Source organism: Salvelinus fontinalis, chromosome 17, assembly GCF_029448725.1.
Source record: "Salvelinus fontinalis isolate EN_2023a chromosome 17, ASM2944872v1, whole genome shotgun sequence".
Taxonomy (NCBI): domain Eukaryota; kingdom Metazoa; phylum Chordata; class Actinopteri; order Salmoniformes; family Salmonidae; genus Salvelinus; species Salvelinus fontinalis.
The window spans coordinates 7,318,809-7,333,808 of record NC_074681.1 but is presented as its reverse complement, the minus strand read 5'-3'; the positions used below and the strand labels follow the sequence as shown (position 1 = coordinate 7,333,808).

General features: G+C 47.9%; 1 protein-coding gene across 2 annotated transcripts in view; it reads left to right on the top strand.

Annotated features, from left to right (window-relative positions):
- st6galnac3 (ST6 (alpha-N-acetyl-neuraminyl-2,3-beta-galactosyl-1,3)-N-acetylgalactosaminide alpha-2,6-sialyltransferase 3) overlaps positions 1-15,000 on the top strand; it is a 136,044-nt gene that overhangs the window by 104,460 nt on the left and 16,584 nt on the right. The window lies entirely within an intron of this gene.

Sequence of the window (15,000 nt, the reverse complement as noted above, 5' to 3'; positions counted from 1 at the left end):
GGTGGAGAGAGAGAGGAGACAGGTGGAGAGAGAGAGGAGACAGGTGGAGAGAGAGAGGAGACAGGTGGAGAGAGAGAGGAGACAGGTGGAGAGAGAGAGGAGACAGGTGGAGAGAGAGAGGAGACAGGTGGAGAGAGAGAGGAGACCGGTGGAGAGAGAGAGGAGACAGGTGGAGAGAGAGAGGAGACCGGTGGAGAGAGAGAGGAGACCGGTGGAGAGAGAGAGGAGACAGGTGGAGAGAGAGAGGAGACAGGTGGAGAGAGAGAGGAGACAGGTGGAGAGAGAGAGGAGACAGGTGGAGAGAGAGAGGAGACCGGTGGAGAGAGATGTGTGATGAAACAGCTGTTCTGCTGATTGATGTATTTCTGTGCTGCAGACAGAGTTCATATGTTAAGACTGCAGTATGAGACACATCTTATCATGATAACTACATTGGTGATAATTGTTAATCCAAGATAATAAATATCCCAGGATTCAATGAACTATCAGACAGAGAGACAGGGTCAGAGGTTATATTCCTGTTCTAGTTGAATTAGACAGAGAGACAGGGTCAGAGGTTATATTCCTGTTCTAGTTGAATCAGACAGAGAGACAGGGTCAGAGGTTATATTCCTGTTCTAGTTGAATCAGACAGAGAGACAGGGTCAGAGGTTATATTCCTGTTCTAGTTGAATTAGACAGAGAGACAGGGTCAGAGGTTATATTCCTGTTCTAGTTGAATTAGACAGAGAGACAGGGTCAGAGGTTATATTCCTGTTCTAGTTGAATCAGACAGAGAGACAGGGTCAGAGGTTATATTCCTGTTCCAGTTGAATTAGACAGAGAGACAGGTTATATTCCTGTTCTAGTTGAATCAGACAGAGAGACAGGGTCAGAGGTTATATTCCTGTTCCAGTTGAATTAGACAGAGAGACAGGGTCAGAGGTTATATTCCTGTTCTAGTTGAATTAGACAGAGAGACAGGGTCAGAGGTTATATTCCTGTTCTAGTTGAATTAGACAGAGAGACAGGGTCAGAGGTTATATTCCTGTTCTAGTTGAATCAGACAGAGAGACAGGGTCAGAGGTTATATTCCTGTTCTAGTTGAATTAGACAGAGAGACAGGGTCAGAGGTTATATTCCTGTTCTAGTTGAATCAGACAGAGAGACAGGGTCAGAGGTTATATTCCTGTTCTAGTTGAATTAGACAGAGAGACAGGGTCAGAGGTTATATTCCTGTTCTAGTTGAATCAGACAGAGAGACAGGGTCAGAGGTTATATTCCTGTTCTAGTTGAATTAGACAGAGAGACAGGGTCAGAGGTTATATTCCTGTTCTAGTTGAATTAGACAGAGAGACAGGTTATAATCCTGTTCTAGTTGAATTAGACAGAGAGACAGGGGGTTATATTCCTGTTCTAGTTGAATTAGACAGAGAGACAGGGTCAGAGGTTATATTCCTGTTCTAGTTGAATTAGACAGAGAGACAGGGTCAGAGGTTATTATCCTGTTCTAGTTGAATTAGCCAGAGAGACAGGGTCAGAGGTTATATTCCTGTTCTAGTTGAATCAGACAGAGAGACAGGGGGTTATATTCCTGTTCTAGTTGAATTAGACAGAGAGACAGGGTCAGAGGTTATATTCCTGTTCTAGTTGAATTAGACAGAGAGACAGGGTCAGAGGTTATATTCCTGTTCTAGTTGAATTAGACAGAGAGACAGGGTCAGAGGTTATATTCCTGTTCTAGTTGAATCAGACAGAGAGACAGGGTCAGAGGTTATATTCCTGTTCTAGTTGAATTAGACAGAGAGACAGGGTCAGAGGTTATATTCCTGTTCTAGTTGAATTAGACAGAGACAGGGTCAGAGGTTATATTCCTGTTCTAGTTGAATTAGACAGAGAGACAGGGTCAGAGGTTATATTCCTGTTCTAGTTGAATTAGACAGAGAGACAGGGTCAGAGGTTATAATCCTGTTCTAGTTGAATTAGACAGAGAGACAGGGTCAGAGGTTATATTCCTGTTCTAGTTGAATTAGACAGAGAGACAGGGTCAGAGGTTATATTCCTGTTCTAGTTGAATTAGACAGAGAGACAGGGTCAGAGGTTATATTCCTGTTCTAGTTGAATTAGACAGAGAGACAGGGTCAGAGGTTATATTCCTGTTCTAGTTGAATTAGACAGAGAGACAGGGTCAGAGGTTATATTCCTGTTCTAGTTGAATTAGACAGAGAGACAGGGTCAGAGGTTATATTCCTGCTCTAGTTGAATTAGACAGAGAGACAGGGTCAGAGGTTATATTCCTGTTCTAGTTGAATTAGACAGAGAGACAGGTTATATTCCTGTTCTAGTTGAATTAGACAGAGAGACAGGTTATATTCCTGTTCTAGTTGAATTAGACAGAGAGACAGGTTATATTCCTGCTCTAGTTGAATTAGACAGAGAGACAGGGTCAGAGGTTATATTCCTGTTCTAGTTGAATTAGACAGAGAGACAGGTTATATTCCTGTTCTAGTTGAATTAGACAGAGAGACAGGTTATATTCCTGTTCTAGTTGAATTAGACAGAGAGACAGGTTATATTCCTGCTCTAGTTGAATTAGACAGAGAGACAGGGTCAGAGGTTATATTCCTGTTCTAGTTGAATCAGACAGAGAGACAGGGTCAGAGGTTATATTCCTGTTCTAGTTGAATCAGACAGAGAGACAGGGGGTTATATTCCTGTTCTAGTTGAATTAGACAGAGAGACAGGGTCAGAGGTTATATTCCTGTTCTAGTTGAATTAGACAGAGAGACAGGGTCAGAGGTTATGTTCACAGCAGGTTTTTTAATGTGTCTGCCAGTATGTGATTGGTTCCCGTTTCACACAAGGCCGTGTTTTGTAGCGGTAACCACGGCAATCTGAAGTGACTGCTTCAGATCCTCTACAGAACAGAACGCATGGCCCAACACACACACACACACACACACCGAACACACACACACACACACACACACACACACACACACACACACACACACACACACACACACACACACACACACACACACACACACACACACACACACACACACACACACACACACACACACACACCCCCATCACTGTCAGAATACATTATGCACAACACCGTACAGCGTTCAGGAACAATGACAGTTNTCAGAGGTTATATTCCTGTTCTAGTTGAATCAGACAGAGAGACAGGGGGTTATATTCCTGTTCTAGTTGAATTAGACAGAGAGACAGGGTCAGAGGTTATATTCCTGTTCTAGTTGAATTAGACAGAGAGACAGGGTCAGAGGTTATGTTCACAGCAGGTTTTTTAATGTGTCTGCCAGTATGTGATTGGTTCCCGTTTCACACAAGGCCGTGTTTTGTAGCGGTAACCACGGCAATCTGAAGTGACTGCTTCAGATCCTCTACAGAACAGAACGCATGGCCCAACACACACACACACACACACACCGAACACACACACACACACACACACACACACACACACACACACACACACACACACACACACACACACACACACACACACACACACACACACACACACACACACACACACACACACACACACACACCCCCATCACTGTCAGAATACATTATGCACAACACCGTACAGCGTTCAGGAACAATGACAGTTTCTCATTTCATCTGTTTGAGACAGAACAGAACGATAGTAAATTGGATCTGTCTACCTGATGAAAAGGAGGGGTGTTTTGGATATCAGATGTACCTTTCTCATGTTATTAAGATACTGAGAAAGCCATGGAGGTATATAGACCATACAGACCAAGAGAACCTTTCATCTACCTGATGAAAAGGAGGGGGGTTGAGAACCTCAGTCCTAATGCAGCCCTCAGTCCTAATGAGAACCTCAGTCCTAATGCAGCCCTCAGTCCTAATGAGAACCTCAGTCCTAATGAGAACCTCAGTCCTAATGGGAACCTCAGTCCTAAAGAGAACCTCAGTCCTAATGAGAACCTCAGTCCTAATGTGAACCTCAGTCCTAATGTGAACCTCAGTCCTAATGAGAACCTCAGTCCTAATGAGAACCTCAGTCCTAATGAGAACCTCAGTCCTAATGAGAACCTCAGTTGTAATGAGAACCTCAGTCCTAATGAGAACCTCAGTCCTAATGAGAACCTCAGTCCTAATGAGAACCTCAGTCCTAATGAGAACCTCAGTCCTCATGAGAACCTCAGTCCTAATGAGAACCTCAGTCCTAATGAGAACCTCAGTCCTAATGCATCCCTCAGTCCTAATGTGAACCTCAGTCCTCATGAGAACCTCAGTCCTAATGTGAACCTCAGTCCTAATGCAGCACTCAGTCCTAATGAGAACCTCAGTCCTAATGTGAACCTCAGTCCTAATGAGAACCTCAGTCCTAATGCATCCCTCAGTCCTAATGTGAACCTCAGTCCTCATGAGAACCTCAGTCCTAATGTGAACCTCAGTCCTAATGCAGCACTCAGTCCTAATGAGAACCTCAGTCCTAATGTGAACCTCAGTCCTAATGAGAACCTCAGTCCTAATGCAGCCCTCAGTCCTAATGTGAACCTCAGTCCTAATGCAGCACTCAGTCCTAATGAGAACCTCAGTCCTAATGTGAACCTCAGTCCTAATGTGAACCTCAGTCCTAATGTGAACCTCAGTCCTAATGAGAACCTCAGTCCTAATGAGAACATCAGTCCTAATGTGAACCTCAGTCCTAATGAGAACCTCAGTCCTAATGTGAACCTCAGTCCTCTCTCTCCCCCCTCTCTCTGTTTCTCTCTCTGTTTCTCTCTCTCCCCCTCTCTCTGTCTCTCTCTCTCTCCCCCCTCTCTCTGTTTCTCTCTCTGTTTCTCTCTCTCTCTCTCTGTTTCTCTCTCTCCCCCCTCTCTGTTTCTCTCTCTGTTTCTCTCTCTGTTTCTCTCTCTCTGTTTCTCTCTCTCTCTCTCTCTCTGTTTCTCTCTCTCTCTCCTCCCTATCTCTGTTTCTCTCTCTGTTTCTCTCTCTCTCTCCCCCTCTCTCTGTTTCTCTCTCTGTTTCTCTCTCTCTCTCTCTGTTTCTCTCTCTCCCTCCTCTCTGTTTCTCTCTCTGTTTCTCTCTCTCTCCCCTCTCTGTTTCTCTCTCTGTTTCTCTCTCTGTTTCTCTCTCTGTTTCTCTCTCTGTTTCTCTCTCTGTTTCTCTCTCTGTTTCTCTCTCTCTCTGTTTCTCTCTCTCTCCCCCTCTCTGTTTCTCTCTCTCTCTGTTTCTCTCTCCCCCCCTCTCTCTGTTTCTCTCTCTCTCTCCCTCCTCTCTCTTGCGCTCTCTTTGTTTCTCGTTCTCTCTCTCCCCCTCTCTGTTTCTCTCTCTGTTTCTCTCTCTCTCTCTCTCTCTGTTTCTCTCTCTCCCCCCCTCTCTCTGTTTCTCTCTCTCTCTCCCCCCTCTCTCTCGCTCTCTCTTTGTTTCTCGTTCTCTCTCCCGCCCTCTGTCTCTTCATCCCTACCATGCTATGTCAGTGGTTTTGATGTATATTACCTGTTACTATGGGGGAATAAATGGAGCAGGCAATGTCACATCACACACCGACAGATACTTTACCAAAAGGTAAGAGAGGGAGGAGAAAGAGGGAGAGGGGATGGAGGGGGAGGGATGGAGGGAGGAGGGTGATGAGAGGGAGGAGGGGGGATGGAGGGAGTAGGGGATGGAGGAGGGGAGGGGGAGGGAGGGAGGGAGGAGGGGGGATGGAGGGAGGGAGGGTGATGAGAGAGAGGGAGGAGAAAGAGGGAGGGGGGATGGAGGGATGGAGGGGGGGGGGTGATGAGAGAGAGGGAGGGAGACGGGGGGGATGGAGGGAGGAGGGTGATGAGAGAGAGGGAGGAGAAAGAGGGAGGGGGGATGGAGGGAGGAGGGTGATGAAGAGAGAGGGAGGAGAAAGAGGGAGGGGGGATGGAGGGAGGAGGGTGATGAGAGAGAGGGAGGAGAAAGAGGGAGGGGGGATGGAGGGGGAGGGATGGAGGGGGAGGGATGGAGGGGGGAGGGTGATGAGAGAGAGGGAGGGAGAAGGGGGGATGGAGGGAGGAGGGTGATGAGAGAGGGATGGAGGGAGGAGGGTGATGAGAGAGAGGGAGGGAGAAGACAGAGAGAGGGATGGAGGGGAAGGAGATGGATTGAGAATGGGGGAGGGTGGGGGAGGAAAAGGAGAGAGGGAGAGGAGGTGGAGAGATATCAAGGGGGAGGAGAGAGGATGAAGGGAGAGGAGAGCATGTTTTTTTAATCTCCATTCAGCACCATCTGGTGAGACATTAGGCTGTTTCCTCTCTTTAAAAGAGGAGAGAACAAGAGCCTGGAACTCAGTCAACATTGCTACTGTGGTGGGAGGGCTGGCTGTGTGATGTCTGGCCTGGGGGCACTGTGGGCCTACTGCCTTGGTAAATGCTGGGGTCACGTGGGAACATGTCAATGAGGGAAGGAAAGGTTCCATAAACATCCATCTAATGTCGCTAGTGTCATGGAATATCTAATCAAAGGGGAGAGAGACTGCTGATTCGTTCAAACACTTTATTATAAGATTTGTAAAAAATGGAGAATCAACTACGGTGCATAGTTGAAAAGCCCAACGAACAGTTCAATGCTTTTATAGAAGAGAAGAGAGGAGAAGAGATACGTACAACCTCTTTCTGTATACGTGGCAGTCAGCAGATAGTGTGTAAAAAGTCATTTGTTGTCTGTGTTAACTTAAGATAGTACAAGGTTGACGTAGGGCTCGACCGTCTAACTACAATCACAACAACAAACTCTATATCGTGCTCCTGTCTGCCAGGTTCCATACACGTGGCTTTTCTGTAGATCGTAAACCCAGGGGATTTCACATGCTGCGGTCGCACCCAGACGTCTCTTAGCTCTAAACCCAGTCTTATGACTAAGTCCCACCAAGACAAGTTTGTATCAGGTTAGAAAAAAAACACTAGCATATAACAAGAGACTATTCTTTAAGCAGTAAAACACAGGATAGCATGACTAATTATGTCATTTTCCACGACACTAGCTGGTCATTTGGACAAGACGAAAAGCTTGCTCAGGGCACTGACCGCTTGGGGAGTCCAGCTCTCTCTCTCTTCGTCCCTCTGTCCTTGTCCTGTCTCCATCTCTCCCCACCTTCCTCCCTCTATGTTCTCACTCTCCACCCCCTCTCCCCTCCATCAACTTCTCTGCCCCCTCCTCCCTCATCCACCACTCTCTCCCATCCTTTCTGTTCCCTCCCTCTCTCCCTCTCTCCCTGTCGTCTATGTCTGTGTTGACGTGCTTTATAGGACAAGGCCATTAACCTTAGAGAAAGAGAGGGAGGGAGGGAGGGAGAGGCACGGAGAGAGAGAGAGAGAGAGAGAGAGGGAGAGAGGGAGGGCGAGTGAGAGAGAGGCAAAGAGAAGGAGATCCCAGAGGAATGAAGAGAGAGGACAGATTCCAGACAGAGTGAGAGAGAGAGACAAAGAGAAAGAGATCCCAGAAGAATGAAGAGAGAGGACAGATTCCAGACAGAGTGAGAGAGAGAGACAAAGAGAAGGAGATCCCAGAAGAATGAAGAGAGAGGACAGATTCCAGACAGAGTGAGAGAGAGAGACAAAGAGAAAGAGATCCCAGAAGAATGAAGAGAGAGGACAGATTCCAGACAGAGTGAGAGAGAGAGACAAAGAGAAAGAGATCCCAGAAGAATGAAGAGAGAGGACAGATTCCAGACAGAGTGAGAGAGAGAGACAAAGAGAAAGAGATCCCAGAAGAATGAAGAGAGAGGACAGATTCCAGCGGGATGGAGAGAGTGAGAGAGAGAGGACAGAAAATTGAATTATACTTGAATAATTGTCGATAAACTTGACTTATGCAGGATACTACCCTCTACATCAAAACCTTCAAACCAAATCAAAATTCCAGACCTAAAACCTTGATCTTGGACAAAATTACCTGATTCTTACTTCCAAAGCTATACTTAATCTCTTTAACATCATCCTCAGCTCTGGCATCTTCCCCAATATTTGGAACCAAGGACTGATAACCCCAATCCACAAAACTGGAGACAAATTTGACCCCAATAACTACCGTGGGATATGCGTCAACAGTAACCTTGGGAAAATCCTCTGCATTATCATTAACAGCAGACTTGTACATTTCCTCAGTGAAAACAATGTACTGAGAAAATTTTTACTTGGCTTTTTACCAAATTACCATATGACAGACCACGTATTCACCCTGCACACCCTAATTGACAAACAAACAAACCAAAACAAAGGCAAAGTCTTCTCATGCTTTGTTGACTTTTTACTCAATTTGGCCTAAGGGTTTGCTATACAAATTGATGGAAAGTGGTGTTGGGGGAAAAACATACAACATTATCAAATCCATGAACACAAACAACAAGTGTGCGGTTAAAATTGGCAAAAAAAACACACATTTCTTTCCTCAGGGCCGTGGGGTGAGACAGGGATGCAGCTTGAGCCCCACTCTCTTCAACATATATATCAAAATATTGGCGAGGGCACTAGAACAGTCTGCAGCACCCGGCCTCACCCTACTGGACTCGGAAATCAAATGTCTGTTGTTTGCTGATGATCAGGTGCTTCTGTCCCCAACCAAGGAGGGCCTACAGCAGCACCTAGATCTTCTGCATAGATTCTGCCAGACCCTGTCAGACCTGGGCCCTGCCAGACCTGGGCCCTGCCAGACCTGGGCCCTGCCAGACCTGGGCCCTGCCAGACCTGGGCCCTGACAGACCTGGGCCCTGACAGACCTGGGCCCTGACAGACCTGGGCCCTGACAGACCTGGGCCCTGACAGACCTGGGCCCTGACAGACCTGGGCCCTGCCAGACCTGGGCCCTGCCAGACCTGGGCCCTGACAGACCTGGGCCCTGGCAGACCTGGGCCCTGACAGACCTGGGCCCTGACAGTAATTCTCAGTAACACAAAAATAACGGCGATCTAAAAAAGGTCCAGTTGCCAAGACAACAAATACAGATTCCATCTTCAATGCCCTAGAGCACAATTCTTTTTTACATACCTCTTCCTAAACATCGGCACCACAGGTAACTTCAACAAAGCTGTGAACGAGCTGAGAGACAAGGCAAGAATGGCCTTTTACACCATCAAAAGGAACATCAAATTCAATATACCAATTAAAAATACTTGAGTCAGTTATAGAACCCATTGCCCTTTATGGTTGTGAGGTCTGGGGTCCGCTCACCAACCAAGAATTCACAAAATGGGACAAACACCAAATAATGGATGCAGAGCAGAATTAGGCCGATGCCTGCCAATGGATAAAAATCCAGAAAAGAAACGTTCAATTCTACAACCATCTAAAAGGAAGTGATTCCCAAACCTTCCATAACAAAGCCATCACCTACAGAGGGATGAACCTGGAGAAGAGTCCCCTAAGCAAGCTGGTCCTAGGGCTCTGTTCACAAACACAAACAGACCCCACAGAGCCCCAGGACAGAAACACAATTAGACCAAATCATGAGAAAACAAAAATATAATGACTTATTATTTTCACAGGGACAGTGCACATTAATCAACGTTTCAGTAAAAGTGCCGGTTTTAGCCAGCCGGCTAATTTTCAACCGCAGTCCCTGGGCAGGTTATTAAAAACAATTACAATACAGACAATCATTGAGCAGAATTATGGTTAGGGGTTAGGTTTGACTGAGGGAGCAGAACCCTGACTGAGGGAGCAGAACCCTGGCTGAGGGAGCAGAACCCTGACTGAGGGAGCAGAACCCTGACTGAGGGAGAAGAACCCTGACTGAGGGAGCAGAACCCTGACTGAGGGAGCAGAACCCTGACTGAGGGAGAAGAACCCTGACTGAGGGAGCAGAACCCTGACTGAGGGAGCAGAACCCTGACTGAGGGAGAAGAACCCTGACTGAGGGAGCAGAACCCTGACTGAGGGAGCAGAACCCTGACTGAGGGAGCAGAACCCTGACTGAGGGAGCAGAACCCTGACTGATATAGACCATGTCATTATTTGGTCTTCTCATTCAGAGAGACACTGTGAAATAGAAATAGATGCTATTTTGCAGAAGCTTTTATCCAAAGCAACTTACAGTCATACGGGTGGTCGTATGGGTGGTCCCGGGAATCAAATCCACTACCCTGACGTTACAAGCACCCTGCTGTACCAACTGAGCTACAGAGTACCGGTTGTGTTCTGTAAAAGTTGTCCCCTGGGCAGACAGAGAGAGAGACTGCAACTCATCTCTCCTGCTTTTGTTGTAGGAGATTAAATTAGCCAATGCTGACCACAGCTAACTTATCAGATGTAAAAGAAACGCCCGAAACACTCAGAGGCTAACCCCGACCCAACGCCTCTTTAGGGGACTCAGAGGCTAACCCCAACCCAACGCCTCTTTAGGGGACTCAGAGGCTAACCCCAACCCAACGCCTCTTTAGGGGACTCAGAGGCTAACCCCAACCCAACGCCTCTTTAGGGGACTCAGAGGCTAACCCCAACACCTCTTTAGGGGACTCAGAGACTAACCCCAACCCAACGCCTCTTTAGGGGACTCAGAGGCTAACCCCAACCCAACGCCTCTTTAGGGGATTCAGAGGCTGACCCCAACCCAACGCCTCTTTAGGGGATTCAGAGGCTGACCCCGACCCAACGCCTCTTTAGGGGACTCAGAGGCTAACCCCAACCCAACACCTCTTTAGGGGACTCAGAGGCTAACCCCGACCCAATGCCTCTTTAGGGGACTCAGAGGCTAACCCCAACCTCTCTTTAGGGGACTCAGAGACTAACCCCAACCCAACGCCTCTTTAGGGGACTCAGAGGCTAACCCCAACCCAACGCCTCTTTAGGGGACTCAGAGACTAACCCCAACACCTCTTTAGGGGACTCAGAGACTAACCCCACCCAACCCCTCTTTAGGGGACTCAGAGGCTAACCCCAACCCAACGCCTCTTTAGGGGACTCAGAGGCTAACCCCAACCCAACGCCTCTTTAGGGGACTCAGAGGCTAACCCCAACCCAACGCCTCTTTAGGGGACTCAGAGGCTAACCCCAACACCTCTTTAGGGGACTCAGAGACTAACCCCAACCCAACGCCTCTTTAGGGGACTCAGAGGCTAACCCCAACCCAACGCCTCTTTAGGGGACTCAGAGGCTAACCCTAACCCACCTCTTTAGGGGACTCAGAGTCTAACCCCAACCCAACGCCTCTTTAGGGGACTCAGAGGCTAACCCCAACACCTCTTTAGGGGACTCAGAGTCTAACACCAACCCAACGCCACTTTAGGGGACTCAGAGACTAACCCCAACCCACCTCTTTAGGGGACTCAGAGACTAACCCCAACACCTCTTTAGGGGACTCAGAGACTAACCCCAACCCAACCCCTCTTTAGGGGACTCAGAGACTAACCCCAACACCTCTTTAGGGGACTCAGAGGCTAACCCCAACCCAACGCCTCTTTAGGGGACTCAGAGGCTAACCCCAACCCAACGCCTCTTTAGGGGACTCAGAGAGTAACCCCAACCCAACGCCTCTTTAGGGGACTCAGAGACTAACCCCAACCCAACGCCACTTTAGGGGACTCAGAGGCTAACCCCAACCCCTCTTTAGGGGACTCAGAGACTAACCCCAACCCACCTCTTTAGGGGACTCAGAGACTAACCCCAACCCAACGCCTCTTTAGGGGACTCAGAGGCTAACCCTAACCCACCTCTTTAGGGGACTCAGAGACTAACCCCAACCCAACACCTCTTTAGGGGACTCAGAGGCTAACCCCAACCCAACGCCTCTTTAGGGGACTCAGAGGCTAACCCCAACCCCTCTTTAGGGGACTCAGAGACTAACCCTAACCCACCTCTTTAGGGGACTCAGAGACTAACCCCAACCCAACGCCTCTTTAGGGGACTCAGAGACTAACCCCAACCCAACGCCTCTTTAGGGGACTCAGAGACTAACCCCAACCCAACGCCACTTTAGGGGACTCAGAGACTAACCCCAACCCAACACCTCTTTAGGGGACTCAGAGACTAACCCCAACCCAACGCCTCTTTAGGGGACTCAGAGGCTAACCCCAACACCTCTTTAGGGGACTCAGAGACTAACCCCAACCCAACACTGGGCCATGTGTTATGAAACACATTTTTTGGGGACTCAGCAATACTACATATATATATAATATATATACAAAACAATACTGAGGAGAAGGAAAGGTAGAACGGGGTAGAGAGAGGAGAGGAGAGGAAAGGAGAGGAGAGGAGAGGAGAGGAGAGGAGAGGAGAGGAGGAGAGATAGAGGAGAGATAGAGGAGAGGAGAGAGGAGAGATAGAGGAGAGATAGAGGAGAGATAGAGGAGAGAGAGAGGAGAGATAGAGGAGAGAGAGAGGAGAGGAGAGGAGAGAGGAGAGGAGAGGAGAGAGGAGAGGAGAGATAGAGGAGAGGAGAGGAGAGGAGAGGAGAGATGGAGAGATGGAGGAGGAGAGGAGAGGAGAGGAGAGATAGAGGAGGAGAGGAGAGGAGAGATATAGGAGAGGAGGAGAGGAGAGGACAGGAGAGGAGAGGAGAGGAGAGAGGAGAGGAGAGAGGAGAGGAGAGGAGAGGAGAGGAGAGGAGAGGAGAGGAGAGGAGAGGAGAGATAGAGGAGAGATGGAGAGATAGAGGAGAGGAGAGATAGAGGAGAGGAGAGATAGAGGATAGGAGAGAGGAGAGATAGAGGAGATGAGAGGAGAGGAGAGATAGAGGAGAGATAGAGGAGGAGAGGAGAGATAGAGGAGAGGAGAGAGGAGAGGAGAGATAGAGAGGAGAGATAGAGGAGGAGAGGAGAGATAGAGGAGAGGAGAGGAGAGATAGAGGAGAGAGAGAGAGGAGAGGAGAGGAGAGGAGAGGAGAGGAGAGGAGAGGAGAGGAGAGGAGAGGAGAGGACAGGTGGTTGTCTCTGATGTCTGAGTTTCAGATCGATTTGTTGCTGTTAAAGTAATGTGACTGGCTGGCACAGGGTTCCATCATTAAGTCTCACATGCTGGCTCTACACACACACACCACACCACACCACACCACACCACCACCCCCCCACACACACACACACACACACACACACACACACACACACACACACACACACACACACACACACACACACACACACACACACACACACACACACACACACACACACACACACACACACACACACACACACACACACACACACAGAGAGATAGAAGAAGATAGAATAGCTGATTCAATGCCAGACCTTTAACAGTGTCTGACAGAGTTGGTCTGCTCTGATGAAGGGCTGGAGGAGGTGGTGATGAGAGAAGGAGAGAGAGAGAGAGAGGAGAGAGAGGGAGAGAGAGAGAGAGAGAGAGAGAGAGAGAGAGAGAGAGAGAGAGAGAGAGAGGAGAGAGAGAGAGAGAGAGAGAGAGAGAGAGAGAGAGAGAGAGAGAGAGAGAGAGAGAGAGAGAGAGAGAGAGAGAGAGAGAGAGAGAGAGAGAGAGAGAGAGAGAGAGAGAGAGAGAGAGAGAGAGAGAGAGAGAGAGAGAGAGAGAGAGAAGATGGAGGGTGTTGATTGAATGTCAAGCCTTTAACAGAGTGAGAGAGCTGGTCTGCTCTGATGAAGGGCTGGAGGGGGGCTGTCAAATAGGAGTGAGTGGCTGGCAGTGAGTCGGCAGCAGGCTGGGAAAGGTGTCTGGATGGGGGGAAGGATGGAGGACTGAGAGGACTGCACTCTGACCTGAGATCAGTGTAGTCTTCAACAGAGTCACTGTTCTCTCTGGTATTACACACACAACTCTGACCTGAGATCAGTGTAGTCTTCAACACAGTCACTGTTCTCTCTGGTATTACACACACAACCCTGACCTGAGATCAGTGTAGTCTTCAACACAGTCACTGTTCTCTCTGGTATTACACACACAACCCTGACCTGAGATCAGTGTAGTCTTCAACACAGTCACTGTTCTCTCTGGTATTACACACACAACCCTGACCTGAGATCAGTGTAGTCTTCAACACAGTCACTGTTCTCTCTGGTATTACACACACAACCCTGACCTGAGATCAGTGTAGTCTTCAACACGGTATTACCCACACAACTCTGACCTGAGATCAGTGTAGTCTTCACTGTTCTCTCTGGTATTACACACACAACCCTGACCTGAGATCAGTGTAGTCTTCAACACGGTATTACCCACACAACCCTGACCTGAGATCAGTGTAGTCTTCAACACAGTCACTGTTCTCTCTGGTATTACACACACAACCCTGACCTGAGATCAGTGTAGTCTTCAACACAGTCACTGTTCTCTCTGGTATTACACACACAACCCTGACCTGAGATCAGTGTAGTCTTCAACACAGTCACTGTTCTCTCTGGTATTACACACACAACTCTGACCTGAGATCAGTGTAGTCGTCAACACAGTCACTGTTCTCTCTGGTATTACACACACAACTCTGACCTGAGATCAGTGTAATCTTCACTGTTCTCTCTGGTATTACACACACAACTCTGACCTGAGTAGATTACACCGAACAGCATTCATATCAGGACTGATCTCTCTCTCTATGCCTGTGGGTTAGCCTTAGCATGTACAGTAGACGACAACATCACAATGATTCTCTACACTATACTCGCTTGTTTAGTCAAATAAACTGAAATTAGGTATAAGTATTTGAATTTTTAGCAACCAGGAAATGATTTCTACATAGCGCATCTTTAATTATTACTCAGAAATGATTTGATATTGATCTAAAAACGGATTGAGTCTTTAGAATATAGATTTTCCTCAGTCTGAAGCCTGCTGCACAGATTGCACCAAACAAACAGTGTTTATCGTGTTTAAATTTAACAACAGGGACTGGCTGCTGCATGGGACAGGCAGGAAATTCAACTCAGAGTCTGTGTCCCAAATGGTACCATTTATTCCCCATGGGACCTGGTCAATAGGATGCCATTTATTCCCCATGGGACCTGGTCAATAGGATGCCATTTATTCCCCATGAGACCTGGTCAATAGGATGCCATTTATTCCCCATGGGACCTGGTCAATAGGA